This window comes from Anser anser (assembly GCF_964211835.1).
Source record: "Anser anser genome assembly, chromosome: 22".
In the NCBI taxonomy this organism is placed as follows: domain Eukaryota; kingdom Metazoa; phylum Chordata; class Aves; order Anseriformes; family Anatidae; genus Anser; species Anser anser.
Window position 1 is genome coordinate 5,922,174 of NC_139743.1, and position 20,267 is coordinate 5,942,440.

Below are 20,267 nucleotides of genomic sequence, written 5' to 3' on the forward strand. Positions count from 1 at the left end.
TAACTACAAACTTTGAATCCAGGCCAGGGCGGTTGAAGTTTCACTAAATTCAGTTATCCCAGGCTAATTTCGTGCCTTCTGGGGCAGTGGCTCCCAGCACAGCACCTGGAAATCTCATACACTGCAACTCCGGAGCACTTCGCATTCCTCTGAAGCTTGACCTTCCCTGCTGGCCCCGCTGCCCTGACCCACAGCAGTAACCCCTGGCCAGGTACTCCTGGGTTAACTGTTGGGAAGCACAAGCTCTAAATATCCGAGGAAGGCAGTAACTTTGCTTTATGTGAAGCTCATGTTCTGATACAGCTTCTTAAAATTGCCCCTGTCTGCTGAAGAACACAATGAGCTCAAATCCCAACACCAAACGTTGGGCTGAATTGCAGTTTCAACGAGATAGTCCAGGAAATTATTCAATACCGTCACATTGCAGATCCCGGGTTCTCTCCTTTCTGTCCCCCAATTTCAGAGGATTTGGTGGCTGTGGTTAAAAATATCAAGCAAGGTAGGAGGAAGGGACGTGTAAAACACTACATGCTCTATCCCAGTCCTTGCATACAGCCCCACAGCACGGTACCAAAGTTTTCCAACCAAGTTTTCCACAGCCCACTGCAGAGCACGATGCTCAGCCTTTCTGTGGGGGACCCTGGAAGCAATGAGCTAGCCCTATAGAAATCCTGGACTATTGATGAACTGCATGGGGCAGGGGGGAAAGCCTGCAGCTACACAGTCAGGTCATGAGAGCAAAAACCACTTATTTCAATAGAATAATGAGAGCGGCCAGGTGCTTAATCTCAGTATTTGTAGAGAATTTCAACTTACTTGCTTACACATCATTTAAGTTTCACATTATTGTTCATAAAAAAAAAAAAGGAAAGAATATGATAAAGTGCAAAGTAAAAAATTAAAATTAAAAAAAAAACACCACCAGCACTGTAGTCCAAAATGAGTTTTCGACACAAAAACAAAGGCTTTGTCCTTCCACATTCCACAATACAAATTTCAAAACATTTAAGCAACAATGCTCAGATCCAAAACACTTCCAGGCCATCAAGGTGAGACTTTTGATTCAGGCTCATGAACTAGGACATGGCTGAAAAAGGTTTAGAAACCTAGCAAAATTTTAATATCCATTCCAGCCTGTGTGACCAAAGGGATTATCCCAGAATGGCTCACCTGATTAGTTATACAAATGCCTTTCTTTTTTTTTTTTTTTTTTTCCCTTTTAATCCAAGACCGTGCAGAATGCCAAATGGGAGAACGGAGCGGGCTGTGTCCTGGAATGTCTGAAGGCTGCAGACTTGGGATTTATATTCCATGTTGAATTCATTGTTCTCTCTCCTACCCCCGCTGCCCTCTAAAAAATGCTGCAGCCATGACAGAAATAAATTAGCCCGAGGTACAGGTCACACCTTCAAGGGCAGTAAGCGTTCTGGGTAAAATCAATAGAGAAGATGGGAGTCTCTAGCAGCTGAAGCAGAAAGAATGACACATTGATAGCTTTACATATACCCAAACAAAGGCACTTTGGAACAACCCCAGTCCCTGCTGCCTTGTGAACACAAAGCTCGGGTTTTTTTGACCACCTGAACCCCAACAGCAAGACAGAGGCGATTGAGAAAGGAGCCCGTTTCTCTGGGGAATTTGCATATCGACGCAGAAAAATCTCCTTGTTTGCATCCCTGCCCGGGAAGGGGCTCCAGATGCTGAATTCTGGGCCAGGTTACAGCTCCCACAAACTTTCACAGAGACCAGAATCCGCACACAACTTGGGCTGGAGTTTTGTGGCACTGTGCAGCCTCTCAAGTGGCAGGAGCTGAAGCCTCAGACAAAAACCCCCATGAACTTTGGTGAACACAGAAATGAGTTCCACCTCACTTCGGGAGCCATCACCACCAGACCCTAGCACTGTGTGTTGCATTCGTTATTTTCACTCGTGATTTTAAAGCAATGAATAATTTAATCCAAATCACCTACAGTCTTTCAGAACCTTAAACCCGAGCTTCAGTACTTACGAATCACAGTTTGTCTGAAACTGGGTGGTTTAAGATTCACAAGGACATGGAACATAGGAAGATCCACGCAGAAGTCTAGTGGTTTTTACTAACACCTCCATGGTGAGTTCAGTATTAACTCTCAGAGCGAGACACGTAACCTTTTCAGACACTCCGTACATCCCCCGGGGTTCCGACCTGCATTTTCAGGTTCCTAAAAGCTTTAAAGCCTGACCTAAGCTCCCACGATATTTCTAAAAATAGGACATAGGCTCCTCGGGCCCCCGGGAGTTTCTGAAATTGCTGCCCAGGAGATTTCTCACCAGGCAGAGCTAAAAGCTCGTCCTCTTCTGTCCCTCCCAGACTTCCCCCGAGACAACTCCGGCCCAAGCACAGCGGGATCTAAAACCAAACGAACCCTGATTTCATGCAACGCCAGCAAGGGAATGCCAAACACGTAACTTTCCCCTCGCCTCCTTGTTTGTTTGCTTTTCCTAAGCCCACATAACATTAACATGTGCATTGTTCTTTGATCATTAGACTCCCACTTCTGCCTGTGTTGAAATACTGTGCAGTTTTGAACTAAATTTATACTTACATTTATGGAGCCTGTGAACAACATTGCAAATGGAATTGTTTTCATTCCCAATGCTGCCTGTGAAAATAAATGGGAGGATTCAACATTAACACCAGTGCTGCATTAAACAATTATCTTTGCATACAGTCACTGTCCCGTCTTACATCTCAAACACACAGCAACAACGTGGCGATACCTGCAAATACCTCTCTACTCTGGGAAAAAATTAAAACTAAACTCAACCTCCTGAGGAGAAGCATTCCTCAGGCATCACCTGTGTTTTGCGGCTGCTCTGAAGGCCTTTGCATTTGTGGATGGCTCCTTGAACCCACCAGTGCAGAGAGAGGAGAAAGAGATTGCTTCACTTTAGTCACCAGAGAAGAGAAGGCACCACTTAGGCTCCTAATTCAGGTCCTCGGGGCTGCCCCCTGCAAACCCCCCGAGCTCGCTGGCTCTCAGCTGGCTCCGCAGGAGTCGCAGGCGCCGAAGCTCCCCGAGGGGCCGCGACTGGCTCGGGAACAGACTTCAGCAAGAGGTGACTGATGGAGCAGGGTGGAGCTGTGAAAACTCCGCCGGTGAAGATGTTAAAAGCCTTTTAAAGAAGTCACAGCAGCACTCTTTGGGAAGTGTTACTCGGAGGCACGCAGCCTCCACCAGAAATCGTAGGTGAGGGAATCCGTCTTTCCACAAACTTGTGAGGATGCTTTTAGCTGGGCCACAGCCTTCCAGCTCCTACTGGCTCACCCTCTGCAGCTACTTTCAAATAAAGTGGGGAAAGGAAGGCACATTCGAGATCTTCCCAAGAAAGACCAAACTCACCTGCCTCCAAACAAATATCAGATCGAACAGCCTACACTGACTTGCCTTCCTGTTCCGTTCCGTTTTATTTCTTCTCAAGGGCAGAAGCACAGGGCAATAATCCCCATTACTGCCTGAGATACTCTAAAACACTGCCTGAGGTACCATTACCAGCTTTTGCCCCGTGCTTCCGTGTTAAACATGAAAATATCTAAAAATATTTGCACATACTGAAATGCAGCGCAAACTCTGCGCTTCTTCAACAGAGGTGCGATGTCACCTAGCGCAGCTTTCTCTAAAATAAATCCTCCCCTATTTGTTCTCTATTCCCATGTGTTTAGCGACACAGAAAGTCCTGCCCAGCTTTGGAGAGCATTCCCCTTAACCGCAGAAGTGCAGTATCTGCACGGATCGCGTTTCCCACCCGCAGGTCAGGAATGCCCCATCAGAGGTACACCCACTTGGCGCCTGGTCCCTACAGCCATGCCGACAGCGGCTGACTCGCTTTTCTGAGCGACTTCGCCAGGGTGTTTGGGATGGGTCTTGACATCCTGATACTCAAAACGCTCAGAGCAATCACCGTCTTCAAAAGAGGATGTCGCTGTGGCAGCACTGAAACGAGGAGGCTGCCACAAATAACTGCTCCAGAAAGCCGAGGCTGTTGGGTTTCTGCTCTGCACATCCCAGGACTGAAACAGACTCGCAGCGAAGGTAACCTCGTGCTCAAGGCGACAGGATACATCCCATGCCTGCACCTCCTGCTTTCTCTATTCGAATTTCACCTCTGCCTGTTGATGGTGGCTGGTTTCAGAAGATATGTCTTCATTTCAAAGAGCAAGATCGCAGATGGAAATCGGAGGAGAGCCACATTGTAAGTTTTTTTTTTCCCATTTAAATCATTAACAAGTCAGGATTCAGCACAAAGATGGAAGGCAGATAACTATGCTACACGCCTTGGCACCAGCTTGCTCCCCTCTGGAGGTAAATGAAACCTTAGGGATAGCTGGGCCTTCCACCAGCTAGGGCATCCCCTCCTCTTTTTTAAAAAATAAACAAGGATATAAGTTTAAACAGCTGTGGATTTGTCTTGGGAGTACCTGGAAAGATGGAGGATGGAAGTAGAGATGGGTGAGAGGCTAAACAATTTGTTGGCCGAAATCTGGCTGCTACTCATGCAGCAGACTTCACTGTTACACATCACAGGCAGGGTTCTTGAGATCTGCGCTCCACGTCCAAAGAGATGCTGTACACTTGTAACTTCTGCACGTCTACAATCTGCAAAATCTTAACCCTAGGATGGGAACAGAAATAATCCAAAACCATTTCCTGTCTCTAATTATATTTTGCACGTGAAGTGGACTCCTACAAAACTGCTGGATTTGGACACCTGAAAGCGAACAATGGAATGGGGCAGGCCACGTGCCACGTGCTGGATGAGGATGGTATTTTGCCTTTCCACTGTCACTAAAAGGATCCAAGCTAAACCTGTGGGCCTGAAAGGTCCAAAAGTTGGTGTCTGAAACCCAAATCTGGACGTGCATTTCTGAAGCCTGGGCTTATCACTTCCCTGCAACACAAGGCATTTTTTCTTCAAAAAAAATATGCAGAGAAGCTTCCAAGAAAGCCTCCCGGTCGCCCTCCCCATTTCACAGCTAAGGAAATGGAGGGACTGCACGCACAGAGGGGAGGGAGGGAGGGAGGGAGGGAGCCTGCTGTGGCCACACCGTGCCTGTGGCCATCTGCAGCACAACCCTCGCTGCCTCCGTAATCCCCTGCAGGTTGCTAAATCAAAGAAGAGAAATAATGCAAATAAATTTTCCCAGCCTTCTCACATAAAAAAAAAAAAAGCCTTCCTAGGATCTCAGGGGATAAAGGAAAGGAAAGATCAGAGAGCTTCAGCTTTGGTCATTTGCAGATTTCTTCTGCTTGGCCTAGCTGCTCCCCGTCCCTCCGCGTGCACGCAGCAGGTAATCCTGGTGGGAACCAGCCGAAAGACCCCGTGTCACCCACTCGTTCCTACTTCTGCTCTCCCCTCACCCCTTGCAAAGAAGAGATGCTGTGGTTTTTTCTGCACAGTTTCCAGCTGTGAGTGGTGAGCAGCAGCACAACCTATTATTGTACTTGGCTAATGCATTATGCACTCCCAGCCCAGTAACTAGGAGCACGCATCGTGACTAACCTGTTATCCTTTTCCTGAAATCCTTTGCATAGGGAATCAGTTTCCAGCTTAAAATAACCAAGTAGTAAACATACAGATTGTAAACAGAGGGATTTCGCATTGGCATGTATAGTAATTTCTGCAATTGTCTCGAGTTGTGAAAATTCAGAGAATTTGACTACTGACGCTGCACGTACTTTTCACACTTGGAAAATTAAATGCTAACTTTTGATAAGCGACATAACCTTCCTGAAGAGCACTGGAGGACAAAATTTAACAACAGCAACTACCAAGTGTTTCTGACCTGCTTCAAACAATCATTAACCACAGACAATTTCTAATTATTTGAGTCCATTTTGCTTCTTATTCAGTGGTCATTTTGTTTCTTGACCACTTGGCCTACGTTCAGAAAAATCTCCATTAGGGAGCACAAAGTCTCAAAAGAAAAATTATTCTTTCTTCTTTCTAAGGCTGGGAATGTTTCAAACCCTCAAGAGATGGGAGTTCTAAATATGTCTTAAAAGCCAAAAAGTAGAAAGCACTTAAAAAATTTAAGAGCACAATAGCCTGTTACATTAAAACATGCTGTTATCAAATAAAATAGCTTTCTCGCACCCTTCTGCTAGCAGTTTTGCTATTCATTTTCCAGAAAAAAAAAAAAACTGCAAACATATTAAAAGACAAAACATCTACGCTCAGACTGGAAATGATCACATGAACAAGCCACAAGATTTGCTTGATAACATTCAGAGTTTATTATTCAAGACCGAGTCTCATTTTCAGCTCTAAGGGAGAGGGCGGGGAGAGAAGGGGGAACAGGCTTTTAAAGCACACACTTGAAGTAAAGGATTGCATTTGCAGGAACCACTAAAAAGAATAAAGAAAAGAAAGGAAAAAGTAAAGAAAGCACACCTCTATGCTACCAGCAGCCCAGGCTTTCAAAAACGAAGCTTAGCTCCCCAAAATCTACTCACTGTGTTTCCACTAGAACCAGGTTTACCTTAGCAGAGAGGCTGAGCCCTCTGAGAGCTGCTAAAACTTTCTGAAAGTTCAGCTTCTGCTGCAGATGGGGAGGGACACGGGAGAGCAGAAAGGAAAGCATTAGCCCCAAGTCCCAAGCTGCTGGCAAAGTTCGTTTCTCTGCGCCCCCCTTACTGACCTACGAAGTCTTCGTTTCACAGGTAGCAAAGTTTGTCCTCCTCCTCCTGCCAGAGTCACGCGTGCACGCAGGCACGCTGCATGGCTGCGAGCGCCCTGCTCTGCAAAAGAATATTGTTTCCAGTCTTCCCGTGACTAAGGAGAGAAAGAAAAATGCAGTCCGGCCAGGTACTGTTTCTTCGTGAAAAGTAAATCCGGCATTCTGGAATGAGTTCAAACATAGGGCTTGACAGGCAAAGGAGAAAAGCTTTTTTCACTGAGCATGCTTAGTCCTGCACAGCCTGCACACTTAATGAACATTACTTCCTTCCCAGTGGTTACTCCTAGCAGAAATCCACACCCCCTCCTCTTTCAGAAGTCAGGAATGCAGCTGAAACCAAAGTCCAGAAAACATGCCCGACACCCAGACAAGGCCCCACAGATCAATAAACTCAGGTTGTGACCTGCAGGTCACTTTGTCAAACAGGACATCAGGCTGAGTTTTTTCTGCACTTGGTATAGTTTGCTTTATGCTTCGGCTAATGCTGCTCGCTCCCCAGAGAAAATAAAACTGCACCGGCTTTTAAAGAATGATTAAATGCTTCAATAACAGATGGGAGCTCTCCTTCAAATCTTCTCTTCCTAAACCTGCTTTAAAATGAGGAAAGAACGCCGCATGATGAAGTTTTTCAGAAAAAAACAATTAGTTCGTCAGATTCCTGAACAAAAGTTATTTGGATTTGTCATAGGTGAAGATTATCTGGTAACAAACAAACCCCTTTCGTTTAGTTAGGGCCTAATCCTGTCCCATCTGCAATCCCGTGGAGTTTTGTCCTTCCCTCCAGTGGGGATTGCACCGGGGCTTTGGATCACAAATGCTTTCAGGCAAGAGCTGGGGCGACTCCAGTGCCCTGCCCAGGACAGGCTGGTTTTGGTGCTTCAGTTTGCCATTTACAACATTGCTGTGTCTGAGGGCTCGAACAATGGGCAGCACAAGGCCCCCTCCTCACAAAATCCACGAGAGTCACCGAAGAAAAGCAATTCTGCAAAATTGCATGGGTTATTTTTAAAGCTCTTCATTATATTTCGAGCTTTGCGGTTGCTTTCTGATTTTTTCCTTCAGGTCGCACTTTGTTCTCCCATGCCAGTTCTCACCCCCAGCAGGACCGGGAATTTGGCCTTTTGTAACGAAGTCTGCGCTGGCCCCGAGTGCTGCGTCCCGGCCTCCGTGAAAACACCGAGTGTCCAAAGAGTTATAACGAAATAACAGAGGCCATAACATGGTGGGAGCAAGGAGCACTAGTCAGAATTAAAACTGGATGGGCTGTTACTATCCCCAAGACCCCTAAGATGATGAATAGCGCTCTGCATTTCAAAGTAGATTAGAAAAAAATCAGGACCTCTGTGCCTGAGCAACTCCAGGCTGAAGGAGGCTGTGGGTTCTGATTTGAGCAGGACAGGCCATGGCAGGGCTTAAATCTCCAGGCTCCAGATGTCCCAGGCCTTTAAAGCAGACCCAATGTAGAAAGCAAATGTTTCTGTACCCACACGGGTAAGTTTCAGGATCACTGGGGGGTCTGTTGCTCCTAAGGGCAATCCAAATTTTTTAAAAAGTTTTAACTGCCCACACATCCCCGCTCTTCCTGGTTTCATTCAGGTTCATAAAAGAAAAAGCCCCAAAACTGCCTGACAAAAACAAGCCGTGCTGTATTTCTAGCTTGCTTAATTTAAGATTTTGGAAATCCCCAGAGAAAACTTCCTGTACATTTGGAGAAGCAGCGACTTCAGGCTAACCAAACCCCAGCGTGCCAACCTAAAGACTTTTCCTTTTGGTACACTTCCATTTCATATCCCAAAGCTTTCCTGTGGCCTGGAAAGTCCCTAACAGGACAAAAAAGCTGGCAGCTCAGCTGGATTTTTATCCCTGGACATCTCAGACACTTCCCATGGCCGTGCAGGTCAGCTGCCCGAGAGAACTCAGCCTGTCGGGGGTTCATTAACCCCGAGACATCAGAAGCAGGTAGACAAAGTGCAGCTTATTCATTACTAAAAGAAATTACCCTAAAACTCTGCACTGATGAACCCAGGGCTTAAACACAAGTTCACTTGGCAAGTCGTGGTGATTTTAGACATCCTCGTCGCCCTCAGTAGCTCATTACCACTCCTGCAGCCCAGCAGGATGAGCAGAGCACGCCTATGTTGCGATGCGGCGTGTCCAAGAGCTTACCCTGAATTCCCAGCAGAAGCAGGAGCCAAAGCTACGGACAGAGCACCAAGCACCTCAGCATGCCTGTGGGCTTCATCCTCGTGGTCCAAACCAACAGACAGAGCACCGAGCACTTCAGCACGCATGTGGGCTTCATCCTCGTGGTGTGCTGCTGGGATGGCAGCTTTGGTAGAGCGATGGCAACCTGCTAGGGAGACTAACACGGGGACACCACAGCTATCCACAAGTCAGCAAGTGTTTCAGCCCTCCCTGGCACTCTCAAGCGAACTGTTGCACAAGCCGCTTCAGATTTTCAAGTTGTAGCCATGCTCTGTCCCTGCAGAGCTCCGCCAGCCCCGCAACGTTTGTGGCGGAGCTGCCGAGGAGCTCGAGGCTGCTGCGTGGTGCTCAGGAGCCGTTTCCCTTGCGCCCAGCCCAGCCCTGGCAGCCAAAGGCACACCACAAACGTGCCGTCTGTGAGGCACGATGGAGGGAGCAGCCCGCTGATCCCCTTCATGCCCAATTACCCACAGCAGTTGGCACGACGACTTGTTTAGCACAGCGTTGGCCTCACTTGCAGACGAGCCCTGTGTCCAAACGGGAAGCTCTCTACCTCCGGTTTTCTTCTCAAAGGAAAAATCGTTTGGGGCACTCAAGTCCACAAAACTATAGCCTGCTGTGAACAGTTTGCAGACTACATGGAGCACGGCATGCCAGCGGTACAAGGCCTGTACCTCCTGACAAGCTCAGCTATACGTTTTGTGTCCTGCCACAGGGTTACTGGGTTCTCTGAAGAAAACTGGGACCAGCCCTACCTGCCTCTGAGCTGGGGTTTCAGGGTGACATACCAGAAAGCAGTCTGAATTGGATTTCAGTGGGCATGAGGCACTTAAACACCCTTCAGGCTGCAATTAGGGCCTTTAAAGAGCAAAGAGTTGGGCAGGATTGTAAAGGACCAGAACAAGGAGACTTGTCCTATACCGAGAAGCTATTAGGGAACTCAGAAATGGACCATGAGCAACCGGGGAACACATTCTCCTTCGGGTATCCGTGATTCAGTACAAGGACCAGGGCAAGCCTAGATAAATGAAAAGCCTACAGGGAAGTGCACAAGCTTCAGACAGAGGAACTCCTTGGGTTTGGGGCTGCTGCCTACGTATTCAGTCTAACCAGTAAGCTGTGCCCCAAGGCGCAGACCTGAAACAGACTTTGGCGTGGCATCAGTCCCTCCTGGGGTGAAGAACAGAGCCCACCAACGCACATCCACCAAGATCCAGTAGGGAACTGTTGTTGCCAGTCCTAATGAGAGCCAAATGGCTGCCCCTCCCAGAGCTAACAGCTCCAGCTGGGGCAGCTTTGCTTCTCTTTTCCCCCTAGGATGCATAAAATGCGTTTTTGCTCTCCTTCCTGACACCAGAAAAGGCTGGATCGCTTCCCACTGTACTGTGAGAGCTTGAAACTTGGCCATGCTATTTACAGCATCTTCTTTGCCCGGAGGAATTGGAGCCGCATCGTGAATTTTTCCACCATATGCAAGCAGCAGGCGCGGCTGCATGTGCCAGCACCGCTACCCAGCGAGCTGAGCCCTACCTGTCGGTGCTTCCCCGCGGCGGCTCCAAGTACTACGGCGAGAGATTTCCCGAGGGACGCGGTCTGCTGGCACTCAGCTCCATTGTTCTTGGTGCTCGGATGCATCCATCCTTCAATTGTTAGCGGGAAAGGACAAATTAAAGAAAGACCCTGAAGGGTGGGGCTCCCTTTCTGGTCTTCTCAGCAGAAATGTTAGCTTTTGGCTGTGCAAAGGTTTTTCAAAACGAGTTAAGTGACTCAGAAACCTCACATCTATTGATTTTCAGCGGGAATGGGGCTCCCAGATTCCTGCTGGAGCTGCAGAAGAGCTCGTTCTGCCTGGGAGCGTTTGGAGAAACAGCCAGTCCTTCCCACCAGTCCTTTAATCACCCTGAGAGGGGCTATGGGGTCCCTAGGGGCCCCAGCTGATGAGGTACAACTTGGGGTGAGTTTTAGGGTGCCAGCAGTGGGGCTGGCCTCAAGGAGCACGGCCAGGTTGGAAACCTCCCAGACAACAAACCACGGAGCCCTCCGTTGGCAGAGCAAGCAGATGCGGGTTCCCAAAGATGTGTTTTTCCTTGGCTTCCCATTTACTCTGTGAAGCTCATTCCTACCTTGCACAGAGGAAAACGTGACCCAGAAGACTTTACTCCTACAGACGCTTGGCCAGCAAGCGAGCAGCCCACCCTGGTAAGAAGGGCTCGGCCTGGCTTTAGGCAATGGTGTGTGGGCAAACGTCCCCAGGAGAGGTGCCCCCAGGAGATCCCCGCACAGGGGAAAGGATGCTGCAGGAGGAACCTGAGCTGGTGCCAGCAAAGCGGGCTGTCTCCAAGCGAGGGAGATACAACCCTGAGTTTTTGCCCCTTTCTCCCCTCAGGGCTGCCACAGCAACATTCAGCATCCGCGTTACAGAAGGGCTTTTTGTGGAGATGCAGTGAAAGTACCGAGCTTCAAGTCTGAACAAAATGCTGACCTGCTATAGGGCTTTTAGCGTTGACGTATTATTAGGATATTAAGACTACGTGTCTTTGGTCAAACCCAAGTAGCTGGGCTCAGAGGCAAGAAACTGAGAGAAACTGTACAACTGTATACAAAGATTTGAGCAAACTGTCTAAAAAATATCTTTCGACCTTAGGATCTACTATGATAGAGGAGTTATTGCCTTCATCTATTGATAAAATATTAAATATGAGTAGCTGGTTGTTTTCCAGAAATCAGCAGGTAATTTAAACGTATTAAAGCATGAGAAGGTTTCACTTTGAAGGCAGTGCAGAGAATTTGCTCGCTAGGACAGGACGACAGAGCAGTTATGGGGAGTGCAGCAGTTCCCAAGCCTGGGTTGGTTTTCCATGTAACTTTGGGTGAGACCCTTCACATCTCCGATCAGAAGTGATCAAAGGAATTGGATGTAATTATTACAAAGATTACTGTGATAAATCTGAGACAGCACTGGAAAAAGGCTACGATTAATGCAGAAAAGAGCCAGCCACGGCTGCAAAATTCCCAAGGATTCAAACTCAACTTTACATTAAGATGTAAAGCAAAAGAAAAAGGGAAGGAAAAGAAGGAGCAAAGCAAGCATGCTCTCACACCACTCTGACAGCAGAAGTGTTTTGAGGCGAGTGTCCCACGCCAGGGTGAAGGTGGCGACACCTCCAGCAGCACGTCCCCTGCAGAGCAGGGCACAAGATGCCAGGAGCCAGCCCAGTGCACCTCGCTCAGCCTGCTGCAAAGGGCTGCACTTCTTCCTGCTTCGGGCAAGGCGAGCAGCCCTGGCAGCACCAGCCGATCCCACCTGCCTCTGCTCACCTCTTATTTCACAGGAGCTGGGAGCTGTGGTTGGCGTTCCTCAAAAACATAGACTGCTTGATTCCTCCTGACCTACAAGACTTTGCTTTTCAGTTATACCAGTTTTTCAGAGTCTTCTTGCAGGATAACAAATAGTAAGTATTTCCTAGGACAACCTAAGGTTTTCTATTCCTCTATTCTATTCAAACAAATTTGATCAAGGGAGGAGAAAAGACAAACTGCACTAGCAACAGCACTGAGCTCAGGGAACTTCATTTTTCACAGTTCAAATGAAACCCACAGGAGAGTTGTTTCAAGGCTAAATGTTTTCTGTGCACAGGTACATATGATAAATACTTGCAGAAAGATGCTGGTGCAGTGCAATGCTTCTGGAGGGGCTGTGCTGTGTCTCTACACTGACAATATCTAAACTGCAATAAGACATGATGTTTAAAAAGGGGGAAAAAAGAAAAAAAAGCCTGTCTACCTTAATCAAGATTTGTTAGTAATTTCTGATATAAGGGAAAAACATTTAGAGTTTTGCTTCTGATCAAGTATAACTAAAGCCATTATCTCGCACTGGATCAGTGGGATGGTTTTGCCAGCATAGAAGGACTCGCCATTTATCAGCCTCTTTGGGATTAACGCGTTTGCTGGTTCCTAATCCCAGCAGAGCCAGCAGTCTGGTAAAGGTGTCAGTCGAGCAGGGCACAGTGCAGTGAGTATCAGCACCCAAACATGAGAAAGTTAAGAGCAGATAACCACCAGCAGCACTGCAAGGGACAGGCGAAAAGGCAGGAGGATGTTTTCAGATATCACGGAATGAGGCTGGACGCTGGAATCTAATGGCAGCTCTCCCAAAACCCAGACAGGGTCAGGTGGTGTTTTGCTTTGGTTTTTTGTTTTGTTTTGTTTTTTTAATTCTTCTCCATGATCTTACATCCAAGGATGGAAGATTTCTTTGAAAGGCAACTACGTTCCTCTGATGGGCCCTTCCAACACGAAGCAAACCCCCCTGCTACGTGGCTAGCCAGAACCAGAACCTCAGTCCACCAGTTCCTGCGCGCAGACCTCCAGACTTAGCTCTTCCCAGGCACTTTCCAGGAGCTAGCAGCAAAAGCAAGTTCCATATTCCGTCCATAAACATCTCAGAGGAAAATGATAACTGTCTATATACACAACAACAGAGCTGAGACATTAAAAAACAAGGCAATAATATCCTTCTCCCCAGTCACCTCCCTCAGCTAAAAGCCAGCACAGTCTGCCTTAAATTTCAGCTCCGAGTGCTTTTCACAGGATACGCATCATCCCCACGAAACAAATGGATCCATTTCATTTTTTCCACTTAAAGTCGCTGGTGAGTTCAACTTTGGCACTGCAACAAAAAAAGGCTTCATTGCCAGCACGCACAGTGCGCTGGAACCAGAGCAGGGTGAGAGGAGTGGAAAGTCATTTATAAAGCAAATTCTGCAGCAGAGAGAATTATTGGGCTTTACCTCTGGGTTATGTGTTACATTTCTTTATATAACATTGTGTTTAACTCGTAACAGTCTGTGGGGGAGAGGGGAGAAAGGTAAAAGTTTAATTTTCTTACTTCGTTTTTGTTGAGATTTATAATAAGAGAACTATATGAACATCTGATTTTTAAATAAGATTTTGCTGAATTTTCCATGGATCTAAGCTTCTAACAGCTTGCTCCTGAGGCTTATCGCTTTGATGAAGGTTCCCCAGCACTTTGCAAAGACATGGAACAATGCGAAAATCAGCAACTGCCCCCAAGAAGCATCTGTGATCGTAGGAGGGACCCTGGGAGTAGCAGCCACACAGCATCGCCAGGAGCAAGGTGGTCTCAGATGGGCTATTTCAAGTGTGACCACTGTGATTTGGGGAACCTTGGTATAACGTAACAGCATTTTATTTCACAAGATTGAGACAGAGACAGCATAATTCTTTATCATCCAATCTGAAATTAAAACTGATGCTATGAGAACGTTCAATTTTGGATATACTGACACTTTATTATCAAAAAGACTTGATTCATAAATTTCCAAACAGCCTGAGCTTACACCAATAGATTTCTAACTTTCTTCTGAAAACATTTGTTGTTTTGTTTTGTTTTCCCCCAAATACACATTCTCTTCCCTTTCAGGCCACTGCCCAATAGCTGATTTAATCCAAGAACTCTCCTTTCTTCTTAAAACCTCATCCTTTCTTGGGCAGTTGGCAAATTGTCGTAGCTTATCCTGTTTAAGTAGTTTGCAGAGTCAAATCGAGTGCCACAGCGTGTTTGTCTTACGTCCCATGAATTTACAAGTACCCTGTCCTGCGAGTGCTGCTGGCTATTTATGTGGCTATCGGTGTTTTTAACCGTGCACAACGCCACTGTGCAGAATACTTTTTCTTTTGATCAGCTCTTTTACTGATTTAGTAGGTTTTAAAGTGCCTGGGTGCATTCACATATCCCCGTATCGCTGCAGACCTTGAAGTAACTACCTCGGTAACTGCTAGGGAACTGAAAGCCTTTCATTTGTTGCAGAGGTAAATGCAATAAATACATACACATCTCAGCCAAGCTTTCATGCAAACGGAATTTTGTCTTGTGTTTACTTGGAAAGCACTTTAAAACGTACTCCTACCATAAATACATAATTGTAAAAAAGTCAGCGGGACTAAAAGTCTTGGTATTGAGTGCTACACCTAGTGGTAAGTGTTTGCAGGATTTGTGGCTTTTCTGACATTCAAACAAATAATTACACAAAAACAGCGTTTAGAGAAACTAGTCATAATACCAGGAGAAGGAGAGGAAAAAACACTCCAGAATGCTTCAGATACTTAAACAGGGGGTCTATTCTTCTATCAGCATGTGAGAAATTTATGCAATTAAAGTATAATCATTAATGAACCTCGCCTACGAACGCAGCCCATACATCAGAAGAAAAAGCACAGCTACTCGAGCTGCAGTTTTACTGGAACGAGGCAGGAGCAATACCTGGTGCTCTGCTCCCATGGTCTACCCTACAAGGAGATCTTTCTTGTTTACCTGTCTGCTGACCCTTCAAAATACTTAAAATACCTTGGGTGTAGCAGCCATGTGAAAGAAAGAAAAGCCTACAAAGCACACAGCACTACACACCTGTGTTTTAAAGCAGATTGCTATCAGGAACTTCAGCAGAAATTCACACTTGTCAGTAGTGAATGCAGTGCCTTCAAATCCAGATATCACATACCTGGATTGGAAAATGTAGTAGGTGTAGTTCAACAATCTTGGCTCTACTTCCCCTGAACAGCCATGGGACAAAACCAAGACAAGGTGCTGGCAGCAGGCACTGGCACCTGCATCCCGCTCCCCGGGGAGCACCACAGCACTCGGCTCAGGAGTCCCGGCCCCATTGTAAGGTCACCAACTCATGGGGTTAGTGACCTTAAAAATCCCTCAAGCAGGCAGGCAGAGCACTGACTCAACTCAAACCAAAAGCTCTGACTGCAAATAATTTCTGGGGGAAAAAAAAAAAAAAAAAGGAAATCAGGAGAAATCTCTGCTTTTCTTCTATATTAGCAGCTTATTTTCTTTCTATTTGAAACTTACAGAGAAAAATGATTTCCTCATCAAGGAGCCTTCTTCAGTCTGAACACCCCGTCTTGTGTCACAAGATCAGTACGACGCCAGTTCTGCCTGCAAGATGTACCTAAAATCTGGAGATCCCAGCCTGCTCCATAAGCCTCAGTTAAGAAATCTTTCCCGAATGCTTACGGTTAATTAAAGCACGTGTAGGCGCAATGCTCTGGTGCCTGACAATGCTCAGCCCGGCTGCCTGCCCCTCACCTGAGCCGGAGGAGCATCAGGTGTTGAAATGCCACCACTTGCAGCATGGCATTTCCAAACCAACCCGCACCAACCTCCAGCACTCAGCTGTGAGCGGCAGAGAGACACCAAGCGCTTCCACTCCTGCTCACAAATAGGAGCTTGTGGTTACGTGCCCAAGGCTACGGGATGAAATTCATGGAAGAGATGAGAGCACAAACCAGGAGTCCGTCTCCACCACCACCAGCCGTGCCCACGCCGCACCATGTCCAGCAGGAGAGGACACATGGGTAGGAAAGAAGCAGAGGGTCTGAAGCTTCCTCTCCCCTTTCCCTGCTGAAAGCAGTTGAAGAACCCAGTGCGACAGACCCAGCACTGCTGCATGGTTAGCGCTGCTCACTTGCCAGTTGGAAGGAGACAAGTTTCAGGGGTCAAAACTCTTAAGTAACACTCCAGTTTCCAGCTCGCGTCTCCCGAGACGCAGAAACACCATGCAGCTCGCTGCGGACATCATTTCCTTTTTATGTGCCTCGATTTTCAAATTACTAAGGAATACAAATGCTTTTAACAGCCATTTCCACATGCTCGATGTACTCCACAGCTTCTGAAAAGATTTCCTAACAACCCCAGCTTATCTAAATCTCTTTTTGTTGGTGACGTTAGCAGGCAGAAGTTAAGCCACCGATCGCAGAGGAACCAGCGGTGTTTGGTGTCGGGCATGACACAAGCTTGCAAGTCTCAGAGCATCAAGTGAGCTCCTGTCCGGATCAGAAGAGAAGCGAGCAGCAGGTTTTCTGTGGGCTCCACAGAGAGACCATGGTTTGGGTCGATGTGAGGATCATTTCCGAGCCCGGCGCATTGGGACCTTGCTGTCAGCTTGCTGGGACACCGTGCCCCTTCCCCTGCCTGGTCCTACAGCCAGAGACCAGCCACGTTTATAAAGCACCCTGTACAAGGAGTGAGTGCCCGACAGGTAGCTCCTTGAATACACAAGCATTTCTGCACCACACCGCAAAGATTCTGGCACATGCCGTACGCTGCTTTATTCCCATTACACTGCACCTGTCACCCCGCTGTGAGAGAGACTCTCCAAATACAGGATTAAAAGCAGATTGGAAGTTTTCGGAGCAGAGACTACTAGTAATATTCTCGCTGCTTTCTGCTTAACGTTACCCCTAGTCTGGCTTTAAGCGTTCAGAGGAACCTGTGGCAGTGGATGACGTGAGCCTCAGGGACTTGGGTGACTAAAGGTGGCCTTCAGTGAAGCCACGAGGCTCTGCCCTTGGCAGCACAGGGCCGCTGGCACGGACTGCCAGCACAGGTGCTCTCGTGCTGTGTCCTTCGTGCACCACTGAAAGCCTTTGAACCTGAAACACTCGGCAGAGCCGCTGCCACTTGAGTTACAGGCACAGCTCCATTGGCTGCTAACCCATAATATGCCATTATCCCTTAACCTGACCGGCCATCAAAGGCAAACACACTTCACTTTTTCACCGCAACATTTTTTTTCTTATTGATAAAGAGAGCAGAGATTTAACCCAACTATTTTTCTTACTCTCACATTCACATATCCTTTAAAAATTAGAGGAAGGTTTAGTGCCAATATTGTCCTGACAGATCTCAGCCTAACTCCCAGGCAGCCTAGGTATGAAAGAAACCAGAAATCTTTTATGATACTACCACCAGAGACAGCTGACACCTTAACATGCTTAGGAATATACAATCGTCACTTCAGGCAGTCATGCTTTTCAGGCAACAAACCATGATTTGCCTTCTCCTTCACCTGCACCAGTAATTTAATCCACTTCACTCAATTTAGTGACTGTCCTCTAAAAAGAGGAGCTAGAAACCCAGGTCATTAATTAAGAACAGGGCTTAAATTTGTACCGGAGAGGGAAAGCGCCCTAAGTAGTTATATGGTATTGTTCAAAATTTAAAGTTTCTAAACTGCATGCACTACAATGCTGGGAAAAAGCAACCGGGTTATAAAAACCGTTCCAGGACAGCAAACATTGTGTGCATACACAATACACTTACAAGCGTGTATCAAGATCAGGAGATTAAACACCCTGGAGTCAGAGACTTCACAAAGAGATAGTGACTCCCACTATATTAGTGACTCCCACTATATTAATTCAGCCATATTTTTATACCTTTGTCTTCTGCTAACATTACTGACAAATTATTACGCTAAGATTTGCATATCACAAAGCAAAAAGAGGATTGGGAAGCATCGTATAAACGACACGTGGTTGATTTAAAATTGCTAGGGCGATGTTAACTACCAGGGAAGTCCTCTTTTATTTTCTTTCCTCCTCTGCCAAAAGGTGATACTTCTATGAAGTTCCAGGGGAACTCCAAGACCTTGTTCTAGTAGTAATGACTGAGGTGTGGAAACCATCTGAATTTCTGGGCAGGCCGCGTGATCACCCCAGATAAATTACATCAAAGCCCGGGAGACGCGGCCAAGTTTCTCGCGGAGTTTTGAGGCTTGCCCAGTGCCGGTGGTTCACATCTCACTGAGCAAAGCGTGCCTTTGAAGCTGAGCGAGCCCATCAAGCTGCTGGGAAGAGATCTTGAGGTGGGCCATCCCTGCTCCCCACCGCTCTGCCCTCACCCCACGTACCGACAGCGCACGGAGCTGAAGCGAACGGTTGGTAGAAGAAAACGTGACTTGGTTTGCAGGTGGATGCTGGAGCAGGAGACGCGTTCTCTCTCAGCTGCAGCAGGTGACAAGGTGCCAGCGCCCACCAGCTCCGCGACGCACACTCAGACCAGCTGGGGAAGAGAAACCAGAGCGCGTTAACCCAAGCAAAGAACTGCCCTGCTCTTCCTGGGGCCGCTGCCCCGAGGACTGTGGAATGCAAGACCCGCAACTCACTGAAGGACTCTGCCTGCCCCAAGCAGCACGGCTGGGGAGGAGGACTTTCCCCCAGGAGCAGGTGTGCTCACGTAAGCTCGCCGGAGCAGCAGCCATTTCCACGTACAGCCGCACACAGCGTAAGGGAACAGGGGCTCTTTGCTCTGTGACAGGAGCCCCTTCACGGCCCGAGAACTTGCATCAGTCCCTAAATATTTAGGGACACATCCGCACCCAGCCGCTCTGGGCTTTATGCAGGGCACTTATCTGGGCGTGCTCAGGGGCACCTTGAGCTGGAACCATGCAGGAGCAGCACAGGTCTGGGAGGGAGAGCCCGAACGTGGGGTTTAACACAGGTCTGGGGCAAATAAACCCCTTGGGGACCCAGCGCGGGGACTCTCGAGTAGCACCACGCGCACTCCCAGCCCAGGCCTGGGCAAGCCAGTGGAAAATCTGAACTAATAAGCTCCCCTGGACCCAGCTCGGCTCTGCGTGCAGCCATTCATGGAGTTCTGCTCTGCATCCTTTAGCGACCCTATTATCCCCGTTTCCTCATTGTCTGGGGTTTCAGTCGCCCCATTATTTTGGACAATGGAAAACAGACTGGGCTACGGTACCTTTCTTGACATTTTAACACCCACCCTCCTCCTTTCTCTCGAAAGAAAAAGCAGCACAAAGTTCAAAAAAAATAAAATTAAATAAAAACCATATCTCGGGTTCTGACCCCGAGCTCTGATCTGCCTGGGCAGTCTGACAGCCCGACCAGCTAAATGATCTGCCAGAGAAAAGAACTAAATAGGTGTATATATATTAAGCTCTTATTTAACAGCTAATTAATTCATATTTCTATAAACACGTACACCTCTTTATCCCAAGTTCCGTAAGTCAGCACATTTTTTCACCGCAGACTGCTGCAGCCCCCTTTTCTTTCCCCCTCCAAACTTTATTATAAAGCCCCGAAGTTCACAGAATGTCTCGCTATTGTTGCTTTAAAGAGGAATTCTCCTCCCCGCCTCCTCCTTTCTCTGGCTCTCTGAGGCACCACATGGCACAATAAGAGCCCTTTCATGTTCAAGACTCGCAGGCGTTGCTGTGGAAACTCACCCAACCTCGCCGAGTCTCCAAATAAATAGTTAAAATTAAAAAAAAAGAGAGAAAACCAGGGACCCGGCGGGCCTGGCTGCAATCTTATCTGTGCCGCGCTGGCTTCGGGGGGGACGCGAAGAGGCGAAATAATAACCTTTCGCCCAGATTAGTCACCTAGAGGTGGTGATCAGTGGAGGCAGAAGGCCGGTGGTGCTGTTCCAACGAGCCTGCGGCTGGAGCGGGAGCACAAAGACGCGGAGACGCAATGCAGAGCCCGGGCAGCCGGTGGCATGGGAAT

General features: G+C 47.5%; 1 long non-coding RNA gene across 5 annotated transcripts in view; it reads right to left on the reverse strand.

The window, feature by feature from the left end:
- Positions 1 to 20,267, reverse strand: part of LOC310885395 — a 101,432-nt gene that overhangs the window by 58,605 nt on the left and 22,560 nt on the right. For all 5 annotated transcript variants that reach the window (XR_014574765.1, XR_014574766.1, XR_014574767.1 and 2 more), the window contains exons 5-7: positions 18,650 to 18,801; positions 6,681 to 10,564; positions 2,587 to 2,643 (exon numbers count right to left, since the gene is read on the reverse strand). This is a non-coding gene — a long non-coding RNA (uncharacterized lncRNA). The remainder of the gene's footprint in view (positions 1 to 2,586; positions 2,644 to 6,680; positions 10,565 to 18,649; positions 18,802 to 20,267) is intronic.